This window comes from Gobius niger, assembly GCF_951799975.1.
Source record: "Gobius niger genome assembly, chromosome: 6".
NCBI classification, from domain to species: Eukaryota; Metazoa; Chordata; class Actinopteri; order Gobiiformes; family Gobiidae; genus Gobius; species Gobius niger.
Genome location: NC_136857.1, coordinates 23628821 through 23653670, shown reverse-complemented (window position 1 = coordinate 23653670; position 24850 = coordinate 23628821). Strand labels below are relative to the sequence as shown.

Sequence of the window (24850 nt, the reverse complement as noted above, 5' to 3'; positions counted from 1 at the left end):
TATGAGTATCATCAGATTTTGAGTCACAACCCTTACGTTGACGACCCCTGCTCAGGGCAGTTTGTTTTTGACCCTCTTCTGAGTGGAACTGTACAGCCCTAAAGGTTAAAGGCCTAGTTTGATCACTAATACGATTTTGTCCGGGGCTCTAGAACTCCAAATCTGAATGAGGTGTCTGGGACTCAGTGTGCAGTTCTTTTAGTTCCAGTAAGGTAGCAAAGTTCATGACAAGTGCAGACCGTTCACCTCTGAACTCCTCCACAAATGGCTTTTAACGCCTAAGGTTAACCGTGTGGTTGCTCCTCTCCTGTGCGCCGGCTTTGTGCGTGGCTCCGGTCGTTTGGCGTGTTTTTAGCGTGTTCTTGGCGTGTTCTCTTCATGTTAAAGCCAGTGTTGTCTCAATGGAAGGAAATGGCCAGTAACTCGCCTCCAGCGCCATCTGCTGTTCCATCACATTAACACGCGCTTTTATGCAGACTTTCAGTGGAGTCGTTCCAACCAGCTTTGTCCTGCTCATGTTCTGTCTAAAATACATGGGGTGAAATATTTGGAATAGCACCTCAGTATTTCACATTTCAAAAGTTGGTTGTAACTAAGCTTTTTTTTTTTTTTTTTTACCATTTTTGTTTTGAGAAACTTTTTTTTTGAGTGACTATCTCAAAGTATTTAATTTGGTTACGGACAAATTGTTTCACAGGCAGTTGTAACTCTTTACTAAGTTAAATTCCCAACTTATCTAAAGAATGAATTGTAAAATGTGTATATTTAAAAACGTATTTTATCTGCTTCCTATTGCAATGTATCGGTCAAGGATTTTTAGACGGGGGAAAAAATGCCTCAAATTTTTATTGAAAACAATCGATTTGTACAATTAAGGGCCACCTATAAAACCATGTGCCATATAGTTCAAATGGTGCACCGAAACACAGTGTTGAGATTGCTAAAACGTGTAAACTTTAAACTTTATTCGCTATATTTTGCAAAAATCCTTTAACAAAAGTGCTGCCGTGTATGTGGGCTCAGGTGCTAGCTGCTAACATGCTAAATGACCGGTGGTTTGACTGATATGGTGCGCAGCAAAAATTGATATTTTTGCATATTTTCAATGGAAGGATGATGAAACCCCTACGTCCGAAGACACTGGTGCTAATTGTAACTGCTCTCATCAGGACAATGAAAATCCATACACTAACATTGGAAACATTTTGACATCTGGGAACAGAGTATGGGGACACGTACAGAAAGAACTAGCTTCATTATGATGTTTAGAGACTGGGAGAAACAGCACAATTTTGCCACAACTTGGTTTAACCTCAACATTATAAAAAAAGAAACTTGTATAGTGTCCTAATCACACATGATTTTTTCATCCTACATTTTTGCCTTATACAACAATCTTGTGCCAAAACCATCAACGTTCAAATACTGAGTTCATCTACATGTGTTTTCATTCGTTCTTTTGATTTCCCCATTTCTCATTCTTTCCTGTTTCTCGTGTTGTCATGTGACAGAATTGGATTTTTTCTTTTCATGTATTGCTTGAGACTTAGATCTAAAAGCCCGAGTAAATATTCCCGTGTTAGGCTTGTTACTAATGACAAGTAGCCCTTTTCCACCAAGCTGGTGCCGGTGCTGGTTCTGGGCCAGTTCCTGTTTCAGAACCGGTTCTTTCGTTTTCCACTGAAAAAACGCTGGCTCTTGGTTCCAAAATCTGGTGCCGGTTGGGAACCAAGAAACGAGCACCAGTGATGTCAGCAGCTGGGGGCGTGGCTCTCTCCTCCAACAAACAATCAATATTAGTTAGTTTGTGCTTAGAACTTCCTGGAGAAGCCAAAACAGTCTCCGTGGAGGAAACTGTTGAACAAAGTTAGAAAGAAGACAAGAGTTAGAAAGAAGAAATCAAAATGTTAACGGCTGCTGTGACTGGAACATAAACTTATTTTTCTGTATTTTATAACCAGAAGTGGCTGTAGTAAGATGTTACTATCCATTTTTGATGTTGACTTCCCAAAGCGTTGCCATGACAATAGGCACAGCTCTCATTTTGGTGGAAAACCAAGTCAGTATGGAACCAACCCGGCACCAGAACCAGCTCTGAACCAGCCCAGAACCAACACCTTGGTGGAAAAGCCCTAAAGGTGATGCACTAAATTGTTATAGATCAGAAAAATGCCTCAAAATTCAGCAATCCTGTGTAATTAAAGCGTTTGTGAAGCTCGCTGAGGAGAGCTCATATTGTAACAATCCTACGCCCTAAAGGGCCCAAGGTTGTTCCCACACTTCTCTGTCTCCATCCTTTTGATTTCAAACCCATCGCCATAGCAACCGCCACCGTCTGGCATCTCCATGGTAACCTCCTCACATCAAAGGCTTCCGTAACCATGGCAACTGCCTGCCTCAGCACCACTTCCTGTTCCTGTCAGTCTCCAGGAACAGCCGCAGCACTTCCTCCTCATGGACTGTATATAAGACATTGTTGTCATTAAGTATTAAGTATTATGGACCAGTATCTGACGGATTTTATTGGTTACCGCAGGTTTCGGTTAGTGGCCGGCCACTGCCTTCCTCCTGTCGCTGTCTGTTACCCACAATGCACCTCTGTATGAAAATAGAGTGACAAAATGTTTATGAGGTACAAGTCAATAAAGCATCAAAAATCGTTCGACTGATTGTTTGTGGTCTTCCTGGTTTACACTTTCAAATGTACTTAAAGTGCATATGACAGGTTTAAATTACTTATTTAGATGGATAACTATTGTAAGTATTCATAATTTCATTTCAGTGAAGCAGCAGTTTTAATGCAGTTTGACTTACTTCCCAAATTAAATGGTTGGCACTTCCTGTCAGTGTCTAATAGGAAGTGAAACTGTAAATGTCACAGAAACGGTCAAATTAAAGAAAGATGGGTGCAATCTTTAGCACAATCTTGAATATAATTGATATAATTAAGTGTGTCATACGCACTTTAAGTGAAAGTATCATGTTAAAGATCTAGTCCGGGGCATTATGCAACTTTTTCTGAAAAAAAGAATGTACTGACCCAGTGGCTGTATGAGTGGTCAACATGGTCCCTTTACTTTCCATCATGATGATCTCTAGGACACTCCAGGATCACTTGTGTAGGTTTTCTGATGAGCGGGTCCGTCAACAGTGAAAACCTTCAAAACAATTGATCCTGGTGCGTCCTAGAGATCATCATGATGGAAAGTAAAGGCGCCATGTTGACCACTCATACAGCCACTGGGTCAGTACAAGGTCAAAAACACACAACACACAAATATCAACTTTTTATTCCACACAAAAGTTGCATAATGCTCCTTTAAGTGAAAGTATACATTATACATACAGTATATAAGTATGTTTTTTCAATGTACATTGTTCATAAGAAGAAGAAAAAGTAAAAGTATTTGTAACTGGAACTAAACTAAACCCAAACCTGGGCTAAACCTATTCAAACAGAGACCGAGTGTTTTTAACTTTATTGCGATGTTTCTCTGGAAAGTCCCCATAATTGTCTGCTGTTGACGGTTAAAATGTGCATACCCCCTACCAGCTCAACAGTGCTACTGTAAAAATATGAATTATAAATTCTACTTAAAGGCACACTGCGTAACATTTTGGATTATATTGGTGGCGGCAATACTAAACATGCTCCTAAAAACTAGCTCTACGCAGAAAATGCTCCTTTTGCGGCGTGTAATCAAAGAATGGATTTGGATGAGGACCTAACCTATTTGAATGTAATGTTTGACTTTGCCTTTAGTCAACATCTCCATGGAAACGAGCTGTAGACGTCCCCACACTGTAAAGTTACCGTCAAGTCTTTAGATTTAGTGTTTCCTCCTTTCAGTAGCTGTTATCTAAGGGTGGCCTTGGCCCAAAAATTAATCCGGAAGTTGTGATTTAAAGATGCATGACTCACGCTGACCGCACTAGAATCTTAACTCTAACCATATGACTTTTTTAAACACTTATCTCACACCCCAACAGTTCAATGCATGTTTAGTATTTTAACTAACCTACATATAAGGTAAATGATTTGCATAGAAGCTGGTTACGTCAGTGGTTCTCCAACTTTCAAATCGCATCATAAAATATTTGACCTTCTGTGCACCGTCCACCACCAGGCCTGGTCTAAAATAGCTGGTATTTATTCAGCCCCTCTCAATCAAAAAGTCAAGTTGAGCGCTGATCCTGTAATACAAAAGAGCGCCACTAGATGGAGCCTCTAATATTCCCAACACGCTGTATCCTCACTCCGAGTTCACTGCGAGATGCTTTAGAAACAGCAAGAGTAAACCGATTCACTGTCACTCCAAAAGACTAGTCAGTGTTGATGCGAAGTTGTGTCACATTCACGCACTAAAACTATAATTGCTTCAAAGATATAAGATCAACTCCAAAATGTAGACTTATCTTTCAGAATAAATGTGCCCAGTCCGCCTTGGAATGAATGGTAGATGAGGGTAAAGATTTGCGTTTGGTCGTTATAGTTTCGTTGTGTTTTTTTGTCCCGGTTCGGTCTGGTTCGGGTCTACACTCAAATGAATGAAAAAGGCTGAAAACAAAGCTGTTGAATGTGGCGCTCGCTCCCGTCGCTGGGCATCGCGCGCTCCCGTGGTGGTGCTGATGAGGCGGATGAATGAGGGGCTGCACGCGACCACAACAACAAACACGCGCGAGGACAATCGGGGCCGCACGCGGGGCTGCGGGGGGGACGCGCGGGGCTCGGTTTTGGGTTCGGGCGGAGCATGTGACCGGCAACAGCGGAAGGGACCCGGTTCAGAGGAGCGACCCGAGGGAGGAGCGCTGACCGAGGTAAGAGCCCCTTCTCTCGGTCACATAAGGATGCAACACGCGGCAAACCCAAGGTCCGTTGGATAAAATGCGACTTTAGGGTTTGGCCGCTTGGCTTTGTCAAAGTCCGACGGTGATCTTTGGTCGACACTGCCTTTCAAAATTCCTCCTTATCCACTTGATAGTTCGGCTTACACGGATCACCTAATACATTTTAGATTCAGCTGTGAATTCTGATTTTTCTTTGCGAGATGAACTTGATAAATGCCTGGTCCGCGTTTTAGGGCGTGTTGACAAAACATGTCAGCGTGTTCCTGAAAGAAAACATGTAATTTTTTCTTTCAAGTGAATCCGTCTATATCAATTGTCCACTTCTGAATTTATACATTATGCTTGCTGATATTTCAACGACATACACCGGTCTCACTTTACTACAATTTTCTTCTCTAATTGTTTCCTATTTATTCCTGGTTAAAAAAAACAAAACAAGAAATTCCTTGTTCATTGTCCCAATCTTTCTCCATTCTCCTCCTTGCTGGTAAAATCTAAAGTCATATTCCTGCTGCACTCTCTTATCAGACTTCATCACAGCTTCTTCTTATGTAACGTACCACTTCTACAGAGGCTATTACAGTCTTGTTTTCGTTTTGATAAGCCATTGATTACCCCACAATTACTCCTATATACTTTATCTCGATGAGTAATTCCGTTGACGCCACCAATCCGCCCACCGATTGAATTCATTCCTCCAAAACCTGGACTCTTTTGTCAAATCCTCGAACACAATCCGTTGTTTTCACACAGTTCTCTCTTTTCTCACACAACGCAAAAAAAAAGTTGACATATCTATTCGCAATCACAGTTTCATGTAAGTGGATGGAGTGTTTTTTTGCGATGCCGTATCTGAGGTTTGCCCCTTGTGTGTGCAAGGTTTAGAAAAGTTGATGGTTCTACTAACACGAATTCTAAGATACTGTGCGGTGTTTGTGTAAATGTGTGAGCTTCGTGAACAGCGAAAACAATCATAACGATACAAAAGATGATTGACCTTAGAGTGAATAACGTAGGAGGAAATCATGTGTGCAGCAGGTGATTCCTTGAACTGTTCGTAGAGCGTTCAGTCGTCGGAATCCAAGCGGACACTGGTTCATTTCTCCATCTGCAATGTTTGTACTGGCCTGCGAAGTTTCCGCTCATATTTGCGCAAGAATTGCCTTTGTCTTACGCATCGACAGCCGTGCCGTTTGCTACAGTTTAGTGAAGGGTTAACGCCGCTTCCCTTTTGTAACACTGTGAACTGCTTTGAAACATCAGAGCCGGAGAGATCTGAGGGAGTCTGTCTGGCAGGGAAGGTCACTCTTTTCAAAGGAGGTGCAACCGAGGGAGAGGGAAATCTGGATGTTGCATCAGTCGTTCAAAGCGAGGTCCCATTAGGAAGATTTGTCCTCCGCGTTTGGCCCATCCTTCCATTTCTCTGGGAGTGGAGCCGTCAGGAGGAGCAGCGGATTTGAGAACTTGGCAGTGCTTGTGGAACCCCGTGACCTTCTTCACCCTGCCTCGTGCTGCCCCTAAAGTAATATTGAGTTGTAAAAGCTACAAGACTCGCCAAAACAACACTTGACACTTGAATTTCTCTGTTTCCCCAGACACCAGTCATCAGCAGTGTATTCTGTCAAATGCTGCGGACACAAGAAAGAAAATACAACAGATTGATTCCAATTTAGAGGAAAAAATGTTTGCAAGAAGATGACAAGAGCAGCAGTTATTATGCAATGTACTGTATCGTATCTAATCCTCGGCAGGGAACTTAATCCCTATGTCTCTACAGGACCTTAGCATTATGTAAAACCTGTTTGCCCTGTTGTTTAGACCTGTGCACATGATTGTAAATGGAAGTCATTCATGAAACATTTCAGTCGACCTTCAAGTTGTATGGATTGGGTTGTTGACAACATATCGATTCTCATCCAGGAAGCCTCGTCAGCTCTTTTTGCAAACTGGAATATCCTTGATTTGAAGAGGAGGAGTTGGAAATGCAATTTCTCAACACACTTTCAGTCTCCTCTCAAGTATTAATGTTTAAAACAAGCGCCGTGAATTGAATCCTCTTGAATGACCACAGATAAGCCCAATCGTAATCGTAAGTCGGTCGTGAGTAAATGTGTAGGCAAGTGAGAGAGTAAGTCAGTATGTAATGGAGCGTTCTTTCCCACTTGAAAATTCCGCCTTACGACCTCAGAGAGCATCCAGATGATTAAACTGGTATGTAAACAAACCGGCTAATGCGACAACTGTTAGCTCATGCGATGCTAGCGCTATATGAACGTTTCTCCAGATATACAAGTTGCTGATTGGCGCCTTTGGCCGAACCAATCACGACCGTTACGCAGAAATGACAAGGTTACGTCACTCGCTGCACCAGTATGCTGTTAGTTCAATTAACAAAAAACTAATCATTGATGGAGTAGTCGAGGATTTTGCCTCGCATTCTCCGCGTGAGTGTATATTCACTTCATGTTTTTTGAATTGGAATACGGCTGTCGTCGCTAATTGGTTTATTTCACTGACAATCTGTGTGGGTTAGGCCCGCCCGTTCAAACCGCTCCAATTGCTCCGTGATCAGACTAAGTGCTCCTCCACTGGGGGCCGTCATTACTGTCTTCATTTCGAATTTGAACTCGTAGCAGTCTTGAGGTCTCCGAGTTTACAAGTTGTATTTACCAGTTCGAGCGGCTCCAAGGCATTTTTCCAAGTGAGAAGTGGGAAATTTGCCAGTTACCAGTTGCCTGGAAAGCTCTATAAGAATGTAATTATTAAAGCCACACGCGTAGGATTTTCACTTATAAATGAAATTGAAATGCTAGCATTTATTTTATGATAGATCATATCATCATTGGAAAAATACCTCGTAAAAGTACAAGCAAACATGTGTTTGTGCAGTGAGCGGCTCAGCTCCCCTAAGACATGACAGTAACTTTACTGGGAGTGGGTACGTCTCCAGCTCGTCTCCATGGAGATGTTCACTAAAGTCAGTAGATTTTTAGATTTAAATAGGTTAGGTCCTCATCCAAATCCATTCTATGATTGTTCACTGCAGTAATGGCATTTTCTGTGTTGAGCTGGTCAATAGGAGCATGTTTTCCACTGATGACAACAGTATAGTCCAAAATGTTAAGCAGTGTCCCTTTAAGTAAGATAAATATACATAATGATTTTTACTCAGGATCATGGGAAATACTCTACACAGATGTTTGTGGATATAGATCCATTAACAAAACTGGTGTTTTTTTTGCGCATTTGGTTCAGTCAGATATGATCGAAGAAGCAAGATGACAGACTATACAACAAACATGTACAAGTGTCTCTCAATAAGGAACTGCTTTCATCAACAACAAAAACACATTTCAATTGTGATCTGAAGCCCAAATGTTCAGAACGTCTCTTTGATTCAAGCGGCTCCTTCTCTCACATCTTGTTTTCCCCTGTTCTCATTCTCGGTTCCCGGTGAATATTTCATGTTTTCTCTTCAAGCCAACAGTTTAACTATGTTTCCCTGAAGCGGCAGTGAATCGACCAATCACAAATGCAGCACAGATGTCACATTATTGTCTGGCTCCCGCAAACCAGTGTTGCCAGGTTTATATTTACCAGTGTAACAGGAAGACGGCATTTCGCGACCTAATGCAATGTTTGTAAGGTCTATAGAAGTTTACTCGGTTGCAAATATCAGTCACAGTTCCTTTCTCAATTTAGTGTCTAATTCCCTCCATATTGTTTTACAGCAAGCTTTACTCCAACATGATTTTTCATCAGTTGAGTCTTGTGATTGTGAGCATTTCTCCTGTTCCTCCAGAGATACAGTTATTGTACCCAGTATCTGAGGTTCTTCGCCAATGCTCCTTGACTCTTGAGCCGTTCCCTGATCGTTCTTTTCACGCCTCTGTCAGAAATCCCACAGAGAGCACCAGATCTTTGTCATTTTAATAGTAATGTTAATCCACTCCACTTTCCACAAGACTTTCGGTGCCCTTATACACCATCCTTTATTTGTGTCTAGTATTTTCTCCTGTGTTATTTCTCATTATACCACATAACATTATTTATCAATGTCTATATTTGGATTTCTTTGTAGATGTGGATTAAAGCTTGAACATTTCCTGTCAATTGCATCTTTTGGAAATGTATTTACATAAAGGGAAACATAAAATGCAAACAGTTATACTCACAGCATCATCAAGAAGATATTTAAGATTTTAGTCCTTATTTATTTGTACCAGATGAAGTGAATTTGCTCCATTCTGGATTATACTTTTGCCAACTTGCCAACAATACAAGCATGGTCCTAATGTCCAGCTAGTCACAGATAAGGCTATTCTTGAGGTGGGCCATTTAAAGAATGGATTTGGATGAGAACCTGCCCCATTTAAATTTAGTTTGGTCATCTATTAGGTATTTGTCAATGATGGAAATATCATAATTGAAATGCATTCTTTGTATTCTTTTCTATTTTTTGGGTGAAATATTATGTGGTGTAGCTTTAAGCAAATTTTGATCAAAATAGTACCCTGCACCAGATTTGTATTGTTGTTTGGAAACAACGAAAATGTATGTTTTAAGTTGTTATTCGTGGTCCAAACTCCCAACCTTCATTCGTTTAATTTAATTTATTCATTTATTTCAGGCAACGGCACAGACAGTACAAGGTAGACAAAATATAGTTAAGTCATTGGTGCAAAAAAGGAATATACTGTATGTAAACATGACGATCCATACCTTAAAGGCCAGTGGGAAGAAGATAACTCATTTAATCCCACCCCTAGGTCCCCATTCAGAGATTAATACATTCAGCTTCACTGTTACTTTGTTCAAGGATTATTATACAAATGTTATATCATGGTGGCGATAATTATTACATTGTAACAAATATTTATACCAACAATGTAAGGAGAACGAACAATACTAACTATGGTAATGGACAATGTACCAACGACCTTCATCCTTCACCTTCATCACTCATTTCTAACATCTCAATTCTGTACATTTTCACATATTTCTAGGAGCAATAGCAAGGAGTTACGGTGATGTAAATATTAACAACTGGCCTTCTAGTTCAAAATCAATAAAAAGCTTTATAGCGCAAAGCAGAGCACTCAAAGATCTTTTTCCACTAATGTCTTCTTTACAATCTACTGAAGGCCGTTTTATTTCCACTACCTGAACAAAAGAAAATCTGCTACAGAGCCTTTGAGTGCTATAGACGGCCTGTGTGCCATTTTGCACTTTGACATGAAGTCATCATTTGTCTAATTATGTTTGACGTCCCCTAAACGTTGCCCCTCTCCCGGAGCGAAGAGTTCCCAGCCTTAGCTCTACAGTCCATTCATGTTCGACTGCGCTCCATTGAGACTGGCAGTAATCCCCAGAGTAATCAGATTACTGCAGATTTTCTCACATTTCTCTGGATTAAAGAGTCTCGGCGGCAGCTGGAGACTCCGCCCCGCACTGCGCACATCTGGGTCTGAACACTAACGCACACAATCTGCCACAACATTATGACCAGGTGAATTAAGCCGCACGGATTATCTCGTCACCATCATTGTCATTGCATTGCTATTGTTTAAGGTCAACCAAACCGACTGAAATGTTCTCGACTGAAAGACAATGTTGTCGTCCTGAAGAAGCTTCTTGTTTGGTGGTGAAACGATTCCTTTTCGTCCACATGCTTACCACATTAAAGGTGCATTATACAACTTTTTATGCGGGGGAAAAAAAGGTTGATATTTGCACGCATTCAAAATGCTGAATTTCGGACTTGGTTTATGGTTGATATCTTGGTCATGGCTGGACCTATCCGCATCAAACAAGAACTGTCACAAAGTTCAATGTCTTTTCTCTCGGCACACATGAACTGAGGTCACATGACTGTCTCATAAAGGTGTCCAAAAGTGGACACAGTATTGCAAAACAAAGAAGAACAAGAGATGAGATGAACGTGGCGGGTCTGGGAATCCAATCACATCCAAATAATGATGAGGGAAGACATTTGTAGATCATGTGTTTGGAGATTTCTTTCCAAAACTGTTTCTCTGCCGTGAATAAAACCCATGGGCAGCCTGTCAGGAGCAGTGTACGATCGCCCCACGCCTGAATGCAGACCTCAAGCTCGGGTCAGGAGTTCCTCTAACTGGAGCACAAACCATCAGCGCAGGTTTCAGGTTGATGGGGAAATGCAGAGTAGGCTTAAAGAAGGGTTTCACTCAGACTCCGAGAGGACGGGCGGTAAAGTCCACTTGTGCGGGGCTTGAACATCGTACTTAACCACTCACCGAGCATCCATGTCCTCATAGTTCTTGTAAGAGAAAATGGGTACACATTTCAGAGAGTTAATGTAACGCACACGGCTCGATGAGAGGGTCAGAGCATTTTCAAAACCCCCGAGGGTCGACGTAAGTGGAGGAGTGGAAGTATTGCTTTGAGTTGATTATGGAGAGATTGACATATGTGGATTGATGTTACGAAATAATATTGCGTACACACTAAAAGTCACGTGACGCCTTCGTATTGATCAATTTGGAAGTCAGTCCCGTTCTCTGTCATAAATGAAGGATGTCAAATCAGCTTACTGCTTATGAGTATTAACAAAGAAACACTGAAGTGAAGAGTGCGGTGTGAACTTCCTCCATCATCCCATCATCCCACAAACCCACTTTTCTTCTCTTTCGCTGGTTTCACATTCTCACTACGTTCCCCACAATCCTCTGCTGCCTCTGTTGCTAAGGGACTCCTCGGTGTGTCCCTCCCGGCAAGACTTGCATCTTATTTAAACTTTGATAAAGACACAGCTCGGGAATCACCTGCCTCCCGCCGCACGGCAACAGGCCCCGCTGCGATCCGATTGGACAATTTTTACAGCGTGGAGTTGACGGGGAAATGCAGTAAAGGGGTTCATGTGTAACTTCAACCCAGTTCTGTCCAGGAATCAGCGGGTCACTGGGTCACTGTGATGTGAAGGGAGGAAGGAGGAGAGAGTGAGCGGAGAAGGCAGCGAAGGGAGACTGACACTTTTGCATTTAAAATTCTTTTGTGTTATATTCTACATTCATGCTACGCTGTTCGTATTAACGTTTATTTAATTTTCTAATTGAACAAGTATGGTAAGTTCAATTTCATTTGCTGTTTATATATTTATCAGATGAAGTTCACGTTGCAGAATGGCTGGTGCAGTAGTTAGTGTTCTTGCCTCCTGGATTCGATCCAGTGGCATGTCTAGACTTTTTTTTCCCCGGGTGGCATCAAGTTTTGCTCCGAGGACCGAAGGAGCAAAGTGAGACACAGCGTAAAGTCAGAGAAACACCAAATTAACAATTTCACAGCTTTAGGTCCGATATAAAAGCAACATAACACATTTAATATTCTCTAATATCTAATATCTCTCTTTAATATCACCTCACTGGACCAACCGACCAAAATCCGAGCTGGGCCACAACTAACTAATGTGAATGACACAATGGGTTGGATTTTGTGGATTTACCAAGTGTCAATCCGCATAAATATTTGCTTAGTAACGTTCATTGAGTGGCACTTGCACTATAGCACTAATATTCATTTTATTTTGTATTCCATCTTGGTAAAGATGCTAGTGTCAGCTGGTAGTTTGCACTCATTAGCACTGCATAACAAAAGCCAGTCTTCAGGCGATCTTGCGGGAGGGGGAGGGGTGTGCTGTTGGTGGGGCGGGCGCACTTGTGAAGTTGAGGAAACACTGCCACAAAATATTCTTCCTCATGCAGCCCCCCTGAGTGGCCGCACCCTAGAAACGCCCCTGGTTCGATCACAGACAAAAATATGGATGAAGCATCGCTATTATTCACTGAAGCCCAATAGGAAATGGGGGCAGGCTCCGGGTGTTCAATGCTGTTATGGACTTTTCCATTGAAACTTTTTTTTACCTCTCTTTAAAGGCCCTATACCTGATTTTTTTTTTCTTTCTCGCACATTAGATTCATACCAGGTGCGTTGGAAAAAGTAATTTCATTGTTGTTATGAACAATGAAAGGGGAAACCACCAAATGAACATGTTAGTTATGGTCCAAACGTACTCTTAAGCTTTCTAACATCCCAATTCTTCACACAGACGAGTTTATAGACACATTTCACAACTTGCAGGGTCACATTTCAGGGTCACTGTCACAGAAAGAGAGTTGATGAAATTGATTCAAATGCTTTGTAATTAGATGGACAATGTTTATCCCACAAATGTCCGCGATTACCCTAAAGGCAGACAAAACAAAATGTGTTCCACCACGAGAAAAAAAGGGTATAGTGCCTTTAAGTTATTGTTGCGTCTTTTTCCCCCCTTTCACTATTTTTATTTTCATTTTCACCGTTTTCTAAATATATGAGCTGGCCAAATTGTTAGCATGAACGAGCTTCAGTTACGCGACAGGGGAAGCCACTTAGTCCATTGCTATTATACAGTCGTGAAGCCTTTCTGTGTGCTTCATTTTCACTTTGCTACTAAAAACCTGTTCAATAGTGAGTTGAGAATTGTCTTTGTGAGCGTGATTGTTCATTAACATGCACCGTCCCAAACAAAAAACATATCAATAAAATGAGGAGCGAGAGTGGACAGGTAAAGTCAATCTATTATTATTACTACTTATAAGAAAATTAAGATTTAAGATGAGTAAAAGATGCAATAGTAGAAGTAGTCACAGCAGTGTAGTTGCAGGTAGTAGTGGGTTTTGTAGTGCTTTTAGAAGAACTATCTAATATAGTATAGTAGCAGCTAGGTGTAGATAAGAACTTGAATGGATGAATGTTGAAATATGTTAGTTATTAAACATATCTTTTAAAACCAAGCCTCTTTATTGGACTGAATTGAATCATCTCCTTTGAGCAACAAGCTCTCTACGTTACCTTACACATTAAAGCTTTTTACCCAAAATTGCCACAATGTAGAAGTCATGTTTTTGTGCCAGATTTACATTTCTTAATCTGAAAAGTGAAGCACTTTCCCTTTCCCATCTCTATCTCATCACACCGTGCTGATCCTAATCTCAGCTGTTTATATCCTCTTTCTGTTTAAACCAATGTCGTTTGCTCCAGTCCGGCGTTGTGAATGGGAGCTGTGGAGGAGCTGGTGTGAAGTTGCCGCAGACACACAGAGAGAGAACGCCCCGGGGTGGAAAGGTTATTGGCTGAATCTCCGCCGCGTTCCACCAATCGCGAGCCGGCGCCGGCAGTTGGGATTTGGTGCATTGTTGCCGGGCGGATTCCGATTCCTGCTGCTGCCACTGACCTACATTTATCTGCACAACACAAATAAATACACACAGAGACAGAGACAGTGAGAGAGAAGAAGAGGGAGAGGTGGGAGGAAGAGGAGCCAACGGAGAAATTATAGAGAAAAATAAATTGTGCAGAGAATGGGGGGGAAGATGGGCTGATGCTTGGTAGTACGGGTGCTCTGAATTGTGCAGTTTTTTGTGCGTCGACCAATCCAGGCACAAGGACCAACCCTTTGGGTCAGTACCAAACTTGGATAAATCAAGTGTATTCATGGATGCAATAGTTTTGACAGTAATAAGTAAAATAAAAGCATATTGTTTTACTTTTTATAGAGACAAATACAGTGACTATAACTAGTTTGAGGTGGTGTTGGCAGCACAATACCAGCTCCCCCAGTGTGTACTGCCATTGTGTCTTTCAGCAAGGCTATATAAGTGTATGAATTAATGCTTTTATGGTGGTCAGGGTCACAGTGTGGTAGCCAGCCCCAGGACAGCTGTCATATGGCCACAAGAGTGTGATTGAAAGGTGAGGGGAGGCTCCCATCTCTCCAGGTCCTGTTCAACTCCAGGACCCGGAGGCGTGTGGGTCGGATCACAGCTGACCCTTCTCACCCTGGACACGGACTATTCACCCCTCTCCATTCAGGCAGGAGGCTACGGACCATACAGACCCAAACCTCCCGCCACATGAACCTCCACCATCAGACTCATGAATGAAAACAAGATTCCATAACTCTGTATCAGAATCATGAACGTGATGATATGTTCCAGCCATTTGCACTGCTCTGTTGCGCTGTGTGGTCTGTCCACACTCAGATCTGCTGCAAACACTTAACACACCTGCATATACCGCTGTTCAAGTTTTTGTAGCTTATTTTTTATCTAAATTCTGTGTTCTATGTTTTATGTTGCACGAAAAATTCCTAGTTTGTGAACCTGTTCTCAAACAATGGCATTAAATACAATTCTGATTCTGAGAATACAGTGTTATACATTTGTTCTCAACTTTCAGGGAACATGTCTTTCAATGTAATTTTTCTTTAAAAAAGTACAGAAACATCCGAGTCAAATGACTGATCCTGATTTGTTTTGATCAGAATTTCTTCTTTGTCGACTTGTTAACTGGAATTGGGATTATAGTAGGTCCTTACACTACTGGTGTAAAACACTTTAGGAGTCTTGAAAGGGATTAACTTTAATTTCAAGGCGCAACTTTATACGGAAAAAACACCAGACTAAAATCACAAGTGATATTTAGTCTGGGGACCACCAATTCATTTTCTCGTAGGAGAGGTGTGGTTTACGATCGTCCATAGTCGTTTATTGGGCGATACAAAAAACAAAAAAAAGTCTCTCATGCGTCTGCACGAGGCCACAGCCAATCGTATCATCGTATGAGATGACGTATGACGTACCCGCTGTAAACTTTTGAGATAAATTATTTAGAACTAGGTCTAAAGCTTGATCAAAAAATACCATCGTATCTGCTGCTGTCATGTTGGATCCGTAAATAAACTTTTTTTTTTATTATCCATAAATAAACTACAAGCTTCCGTATATCGAATAGCTTGTCATCGTCTTGCCGTCCCTCCTTGCTCTGTGATTGGTTCCCAAATCCATGCGAAAATTTCGGCCATGGTCCCCAGGCTGTTGTGCAATTCTAAATAATTCGAGCGCACACAGCAGCCTGGCGTGGGCCAGGTTAGGTAGGATCCTAAAAAACCTGAAATAAAATTGGTCTTGGAGCATCATGGAGGCCACCGGGATGAAAAGCAAAAGTGCGAGGCTGACCACCCAACCACCCATACAGCCGCTGGGTCACTAAGGGTCAAATACAAACAAATATCAACTTGTTTTTTCCTGATAAAAGTTGCACAATGCACCTTTAAGTTTATATATTTTGATATAGTGTTTGCAGATGATGTCGGAGTATGGCAACAGCATAGCAACTAGCTACAGATAGTTTGTGACATTCTTGGAGGTCAAAACACAAGCCATGACCAGGTTAATGTTCCCACACCGTCTGAAGCACTTTTTACTCAGTTTACACATTAGTCAAGACTTTTATGTGTCTGTGTGTATACCCCCTGAAATAGCTTGAAATGCACAAGTTACTGTTATATCATGTACACTCACATTTTGTGTTGGGGGAAAAAAAAAAAAAAACGGCAGACTCTAACAGTCAAAAAGAGATCAGTCCAACCCACTTCAATTTGACTAATCACTCTCAAAATATCTTTTATATCATTTTGTCCAAACCATAAAGGCCAGCATTTATGGAAGGGACTTTGGGATTAGAGCCACTCTAATCCAAGGTCAGAGGTCAAGGATTATAATTTCAGATTTAGCTCCACTGTTTTTCACTTTGATGAAGAAAACACAGTGAGATTTCAAAGCCACACTTTCATTTAGCACGGGCTTAACCCTGGATCTGACCCACGGTAAGAACAAAGACTGACCCCATTTATCACTGTTTTCTAGTCTCTAAAACAAATACAAAACAACACAAATTTAAAGCCATATGTGTCTAGAAAATAAAAGCATTTATTTTACTTTGAGTCTCCACCCATATGAATAAATGGTGAAGCCAAGCCCTACGTTAAAGTATGGCAAGGTATGAAGTGTCTGTTTCATGGCATTTAAATCATTTCTGTCCCGCCCACTTTTGCCTCTTTTTGCCTTGTCTCGGCACTACCGTTGTAAATGATTGCCCCTATAATCTGATGTTTAGTCGATTGATTTGTGTAAAATGTCTGATGTTCACTTACACCAACCAATGGGCGCTGGTTGCTCTGCTTTATGACCACGACACTGGGGGCCGCCATTGCTGTAGTACCTCCATATCGCCTCTAGGCCCCCATTGAAAAGCATTGGAGTTTAGACACCTTAAAAACAACTTTAATGCCTGGTTTCAATTTTTTCAACACTAGACTAGGCTAGATATTCCTCCTGAGATAACGCTGGGTTAGTGACAATTTATGAAACCAGGCTGGTTTCCGTAAGAAGAATTTTAGAAATCTCGTACTTAATGAGGCTCGGACTGTTAGCATTGGAGCAGCGCGAGCTACACGTCACGCAAGGGCCGAGTCTACGGTGAAGATCCCGCCCTTATGCCCTTTTTAGGAACATGCTTCGTCAGAGCTGGGGAGGAGGAGTCTGTTAATCCGCCATGAAATCCCCCTCGACCGTGGTCATTATGGTAAACGGGGAGGAGTGAGCAGAAGACATCCATTATTTTTTACAGTCTATGGCACCAACACTGCACCGTTTCTCTGCGCGGCCTGAAATCAGCTTTGTTTTCGTGTAGTAACTAATTTTATCTTGACTTCTCCTGTCCTACGTAAACTGACAGGAGAAAAGGGGCGGGCACAATTCATGCCGGCGCCCACGCGAACTTCCAGAATAAGGTGAATAAGTGATTTCACATTTAGCTAAGAGGCTACGTATACATGCTAATTCTTATCTATAGTAAAGTCTAAAATGGTTTGTACATTCATTAATGATTTCTAACTTTAGGCTTTGCCCGCACCTAAATGTGGTCGATGGGTTGACAACAGCTGAAAACATCTGGATCTTTCATGATCTGCGAGGTTTGATGGCTAAATGCTAATGCTATAGGAAAAATAACAGGCAAACGGACACTGAACAGTTTTCCAGATTAGCTGGCTTGCTAACTGCCCATGTTCATTACATCAAATGCAGCTTCTTTTTTATTTCTATGATCAAACATTGTAGTGTAGCAAGTGCGTTGCTGAATAACTGGTACACATATGTAATGGATCGTATAGGCTAGTGTCAGAAGGTATAGGCTCGGCTCGGTGATTGGCTTAGGCAATACAATACAGGGATGGGCAGGTTTTCCCACCTGGGTTACAATAGCTTTGGGTGGATTTTTGTATATGAACATTAGTTTGGTATCGCTGGCTGATGATTGATGATTTTGACTCTTTAGTTCTTTTATGGCGTAGCTTTGTATGACTTGGAATGTTCCAGAGTGTGCCTTTAATGTACTGTACTGTTCTATTGCACAAAACCATCAACACTAAAGATGCGGAAATAATCAATTCTGTAGTCATAGCTTTTGGCTGTAAGGTATTAGGTTTTTTGAAATCTTCCCCTGTGAGACCATTATAGGGTTGAATGGGGGGCAGGATCTACTGTACATTTGCAATTTTTCTGACAAGATTGGCGTTTGCTATTCAATTTGCAATCTCTGCTTCAAAATCAGTTCACAGGGAACATTTTCAGTAAGTCCAGGAGCTTTAGCATTTGAATGGGGAATGGAATATGAACTTATTGTTGAAGAAACTCTTGCAAGTTAATGTTGCATGTTTTTACATCAGAAGAGAAAGGAGAACAACCAACCTACATTGCTGCTAATTCAGTGCCTGCAACATGTTTCCATTTTTGCAGCATTCTATCATTTGAAATCTAAATCTTACGACTTCTAACATTTGCCATGAGAATTGTGATGTAAATAAGCTTTATCGGGGCATAAATGCACATCCAAATCCCTTCAGTCCTTACAAAGATCTCAAACCGACTGTGACTATCAAAGCCCTCGATGCTTGGCCTCCAACAAAACAGACAGTATCATGGGAAATCATAAATCAAAGCTGTGAATCGGTGCATTCTGGGTAAAAGCCAAATCCTGTTCTGGTCCTACTGAGCATGCCCGCTGCAGATCCTTTGTGAACGTGCCTAAAACATGGGAGATGTGAGTGGAACAGAGTGACCTAAAGTGACTTAGACTGGATTAAAGTAAGCGTAGTATCAGAGGTAACCAGCAGGTGGCACTGTCAGAGAGAGAATGGCACAACATGGACATGAACGCACCAGAGTGTTGGTGATGCTGAGAGATTAGTCATTATTTTTTACATATTAAATCAACTTTTCACAGCAAGTGTAGTACCCAGAGGCAGGTAGTATTCAGTTGCATTTACTCAAGAACATGTACTTTCATAGGCTTTTGAAATAAGTGTACTTCTTAGAATACTTTTGTCATAGAATACCTTTGTACTTTAGTATTAATATATCAAAGAATCTGTACTTTAAAAAAAAAAGAAAAGAAAAAGGTCCTTGTGCTTGTTTCTGAGTAAATCTTTAGGCTGTGTGGCATCATTTTGATAAATAAAGATAGATTTTGTGTTTTGTTTTCTTCAGAATGATGTATTTGTGAACACTCTTTGGTAATATTAGGATTTCCATATTATTTCTTCATATTTGTTTCACATATTTATGTCACTACTGAAACATAAATCAAACACTCCAAATTACTTTTGGTCTCAAGTTCTTACTTCTACTTGAGCTTTAAAGTCACTCTTATAGCCTAAATATTATGGCTATACTCTACACTTTAGAGAGGGTTTAGAGCCATTTGAATAATTTCAGTGTGTTCCTCTACACCAGGGGTTTCCAAAGTGCGGCCCGGGGGCCAAATGCGGCCCTCAGACCAATTTTTGGTGGCCCTCTGTCTTCTTGCTGAATCGGGACACATCATCAGAGATAGTCCTTTTTATTTGAAATGTAATAATTCTACACAATTCTAACCAAACAACTAACCTTTTACTGTGAGACAGAGCTGGCATGAAGGTTTTGAGCAGAAATAAAGGTGTGGGGCGCAATTTAAACCTCTGCTAGTCAAAGGTTTTGCGGCACTAACCACCGATCGGCCCTTCACCCTGTGTACGCTTCAGTATGCGGCCCCCCATGAAAAAAGTTTAGACACCCGTGCTCTACACAAACAATTAGGAATTAGTCGGTTATAAGTTCTGTTGAAGAATATGCTATGTGTTTAGCTAGCTTAGCTTTTCTGGTAAGAGAAAGATGGGAGAATAAAATAATCTTCCCAGTTATCCATCCCATGACTACGAGTCAAAGTTTACAGAAACACTTTGATGTGCATGCAGTCTGAGCCGGTTTGGCCTGGGAGGGTGTAAGAAGGCCTACAGCGGCCTATTCAAAGAGTGCCCTCCTGCTGAGGACAGTGTGGAGTGTGAAGGCATGCAAATGTGACAGGGAGAACGGGATTAGCTCTTTGTTCTATTTATGATGATAATAGGGAATAAAAGGGTGAGGGATTTACCCAGAGGACGCGCGAGGACAACACAGAGGAGAGGAAGTGGGAAAATAAAAGCCTTTCTTTACCTGACAAAAAAAAACAAACAGAAAAACTCAACCCATTCCCGACGCCAGGAGGAAACATAGCTGACGAGAGAAACATTTATTTATTTATTTATATATAGCCAGCCTACCTTAAAATCATCCGTATAAGCTTAGAGTAGACATGGGCTATTATTATCATTATTATTCTTTCACGTTGATTTATTTAGTTTAATGTAATTTTGTAAATATTAGGCTATTTTATTTTTCATTAGTGTGTATTAGCCTGGACTCTCTTATTTTGAAGGCCAATTTGGGGGGAGCCTCGTGCGCAGGTGAGCGAGTCTCGTGCATGCGGAGTCAGCTGCAGCCTCACGCGCTCTGCACAAACTTCTGCTCCAACTCAGACCGCTACACAACAACTACTGCCACCAAAACTGCTGCTGTTTTCTGCTGCACTGCTGAGAAAACTTTGGAACAAAATCAATCTGGACAATTCTTTTTTTTTTTTTTTTTCAATTTCTTCATCAGGTCGACAGCAAACGTAAACAATTAACACGTTTTACGGATATATCTCAGCGCTGGGGACGCAGAACAAGGTAATTTGAAAGCCAGTTTTCGATCACATGCTTTGTTTTATCCAATCAACTCGTAGGAAAGTGTTATGTGCGATTTGCAAATAGGTTTATTTTGAGAGAGATTTCGATGTTAAAATGCCAAATGAGACATGGCTTTCTTTCTTTGTCGATCGGCTGTTGTTTGTTTTAGCGGCTTGTTGTTGTTGCCTTTGTATCTGCTTCTTGGTCGTTTAGAAACCAAAAAACAGCCACACATCTGTAATATGTCTTCAAGCGCACGTGCAAACCTGCTTTATGTTTATTACTGTGTGTGTGTGTGTGTGTGTGTGTGTGACTGCAAAAATAGTTAATTGATCTGATTTCAACCAGAGCCCTAGATGAGGTTTGTTAGTGTGATGAAAGGGGTTGTGACATTATAGGTACAGTGGACTTGAAGTAGCAGAGGATTCGTGTAAATTCTCAAAAGCATCCTGTAACATTAAAAAATAGTTATACACTACTGTATGTCAGAGTCTTTTCCCTTCATGCAAAGTGTAAACCTTTATGTAACCTTTGCTCTGTCCTCTTCCTCCCTGGAGTGGATGAGGTAATGCCAAATCTTAGTTTTGCATTGGATTTGCATGAGTTGTATGTGGTCATTTTCACCCGTCGCTGAAACAGGAAAGATTTTCTTAGGGCTGGATTATATGGCAAAAAAAAGAAAAGAAAAAACAATCTCTATTTGTTCTCATTGATTGGAAATAACTGGGCCTAGGCCTATTGGGAAGATTTATTACGTTCCATTTTTAATTCTTTTTTCTAATGCTAAACTCGCAAATATGATCTACTCAAGCGGTATATTTCATTTTATTTTTCAAGCACCTGTCCCTGTGTTCTACAGTCAGTGTTTATGCAGCTCTGATGGAGCTGAGCGTAACATTAATTACATCTTGCCCACAGTGATCTAAAAAATAACTCCGGTATCAAAAAACGATATCGCAATAACGATATGCGATACGATATAGACACAGATGGCATCTCGTCATAGAAAGGGGGCGTGGCTTCGTCGAGGGGGAAAATAGAATCTTTTGGGAAACACAATTTTCCCTCTTTTTAGCCATTTTCTGGTGGAATATGAACTTATTTAACACATACAAATCAAGTCAAGTGTAAATCGGGCCCATATGGATGTTTTCTCACAGCAGATTGTTCAGTAGAAAGGAAAAAAAACGGCAGTTGTAGCAAGCGCTAGCCAACCGTTAGCATTAGCCGTTTTTTTATGTATTTATGGACTGTTGAACAACTTTGCTCCTCTCCATGACTTTGTATCTTTATTTAGTAGAAAACTATATTCATAATTCAGCATTTGTTAAAGTAGTTTTTCAATAATTAGAGAAAGTTTAGATTTTTTCAAAATTGTTTTCCCCCTTAACTGTTTTCAAACATGACCATATATGGACGATCACTAAAGTCTTCATCTGACTGAGATTGACACATTTTTTTAACAATTTAACTCTTTTGACACAATTTGCAAACAGAAAAGAGTTACTTACGATTTCTGTTTAATTAATTCGAAAGGAACATATCGCGTTTAAATGGTTTGGTGAAATATCGCAATATTATGGTTATTGCGATATTGCACAGCCATATTGTATATCGCAAGTTACTTTAATATCGTTCAGCCCAATGTTAATTTACACGCACTGTCCGAACAAATAAAAACAAATACACTCATGATGCTGCTAACCTATACATTTTTTTCCGATCAGGGTTGGTTAAAAAAACAAGGATGTTAAAGTATACATCCCATTATCCCGGGCTCTGAGCTAAAATCACACGTTCGTATTCAGTCATCTCCATCGTCTCTCCACATTTTCTCCTACACCTTCTCGCTTCCCGCACTCGACCGCTTGTCCTTCAACGTCGATCTGTGAATGAATGGTATCCGAGCGTCTCACCTGTTCCACCGCCCACTCACAAGCTGGAATCTGAATATGCAAATGCGGATCTCTCTGTGTTCAATATGTAAAATGACGCTACCAATAAACGCATCTGTTTCTCCGATTAAACCCCTGCGTGGAGAGGGTTCGAACGTCTGAACCCAAACAATTAGATGCACTTTCATTTCAAAAGAACAGGCCGCCCACCTTTCGGTTTATAATGGGACGGTGTTGCTGTGGAGCTTCGGTGTTGCAGAGTCTCTTTTATAGAGTCTTAGAGTACGCCGTCTTTCCATAAGAGCAGCATGGGGCTGTTTGGTCTTATAAAAAGTGGCCATTGTTTGCTAATTCCTTTTTTAATTAGCAGATTTTTTTCTGTAACCTTCAATTTCACTCCATCCTGAACTCAATTGTCTATTGTGTGTGTGAAACAACATCAGTCATTTGTGCACTTTATGTCAGCCGGTCTTTTGCAGATCTGCTTTAGCTTTCTACAAATGGGCACTCCAACTTCATGTGCTGCTTGTGCACGTATTTGAGGTACAACAACTGCGAGGAATAGATACAGAAGAGTGAGGTAAGGAGAGTTTCACGGCAGTTCTGTTTGTTGAATTGTCCGCTTTCATTGGAATCTGTCGTGAAGCTGAGAGAGTGTATTAATTTCTCCCCCTTCTCCTCCACTCATGTCTTCATCCCTTCTGCTCCCCCCCCCCTCACTCTCTCTCTCTCTCACCCCTCTCGTCCTCTCATCTTCTCTTCTCGGTCCATCTGTATCTCGGGTCACATTCCAGTCTCTTGAGTCGTGTTCAGACCTGCCTCCGTCTCCAGTAACGCGGCGCAACTCTCCACTGTCTGCTGAAGCCGTTTTCTGAACTCTTTTATTTCTCACAAAAGCCAGTCATTCTCGAATATTTTGTCACTTCTTTTTCAGAGCCAGATTCGGGGCAACCATCTCACGGTGGTGCAGATTGCCTCATTTTCTGATTTTGCTCCAGCTAGAGAAGACGAGACTTGCCTGTTTGTTGATGGTAAAGGCCAGTGTGAGCCTGCAGACCTGGGTGACCTCAGAGTTGCATCACAGTGTTGTCTGATTGTTCCGCTGCTGTGTCGCGTCTGCACCACTGTCCCTTTTGACCCGGGGTTCGCAGTTGTCTGTTGGTTTGTTATGGTTAGTGCCACAACTCCTGTTGTTTCTTTTCTTTAACTGAACCATGATTTCAGTTTCTTAGGGGCGAGCGGGTCGTCGGTTTATTATTAAGAGACAGAGACTTACCCTTTTTTTTTTTTTTTTTTTTTTTAAAATCTACCGTCTTTCAACAAGCTCCCCTTAAAGTACCTACTATACATGAATGTCCTCAATAAATCAGCCCTTTGTCCCTTATGCAGCGCCCCCTGCTGTCACAGTTCAACACTGACACATTTAGAAGCATCATACACAGGATTATAGCTGAGACATTTTAAAAAATTGGACCAAAAAATATCCGCATCGGTATCCCACATCGGCCAACCTCTATTAGATATATTTTTTTGGTGTATTTCGATGATTGAAACCTTACTATAATATTAAATAATAACTATAGGCTGTTTGTGAGGTATAAAAAAGAAATTGCATCAAATTAACCTCTAAGTATATTTTCTCCAGTTTGGTTTCACGCAGATCTAAAAGCCTCTATAAGTCTTCAAGACTCAAAACGTCAAAAAAACAAGGATGAAAACGCAACAAAGACGTGCCGGAAGAGCAGCAATAGCGCAACAAAAAAGTGACAGAGTGACAACAACATGACGAAAAAGCAACGGAAAAAGTAACAATAGCAAAATTAAAAAAATGACAGAAAAGCAACGAAGAAAGTAATGAAAAAGCCACAAAAGAGTGACAAAAACGTGACAGAAAGAGCAGCAGTAACACAGCAAAAAAGTGAGAAAAGAGTGACTTAAACACGACAAAAAATGACAAAAAGCAATAAAAAAGCAACAAAACCAACAAAAATGTGTAAAAAAAAAAACCCGAAAACACAAGCCCTTCAAATATGTGCCAAAAACCCGGCGACAAAGTGACAGAAAAGTTCCGATCAATTTTTGCCCTTCACTTTCAAATGAGATATCAAACTGTTGCTCTCCAGTCGAGAAGCGCATCTTTGAGTAATCTTCGAATCGTCTGCAG

General features: G+C 41.0%; 1 protein-coding gene across 2 annotated transcripts in view; it reads left to right on the top strand.

Moving 5' to 3' along the window:
• The first annotated feature begins 4626 nt into the window (after nt 1–4626).
• ccdc120a (coiled-coil domain containing 120a) overlaps nt 4627–24850 on the top strand; it is a 36654-nt gene continuing 16430 nt past the window's right edge. The window contains exon 1 of one of the 2 annotated variants that reach the window (XM_079557837.1): nt 4627–4818. The gene's annotated coding sequence lies outside the window, so the exon portion shown is untranslated. Of the gene's footprint in view, nt 4819–20750; nt 20792–24850 lie in introns of those variants that run through there. The other variant, XM_079557838.1, reaches the window with a different exon arrangement.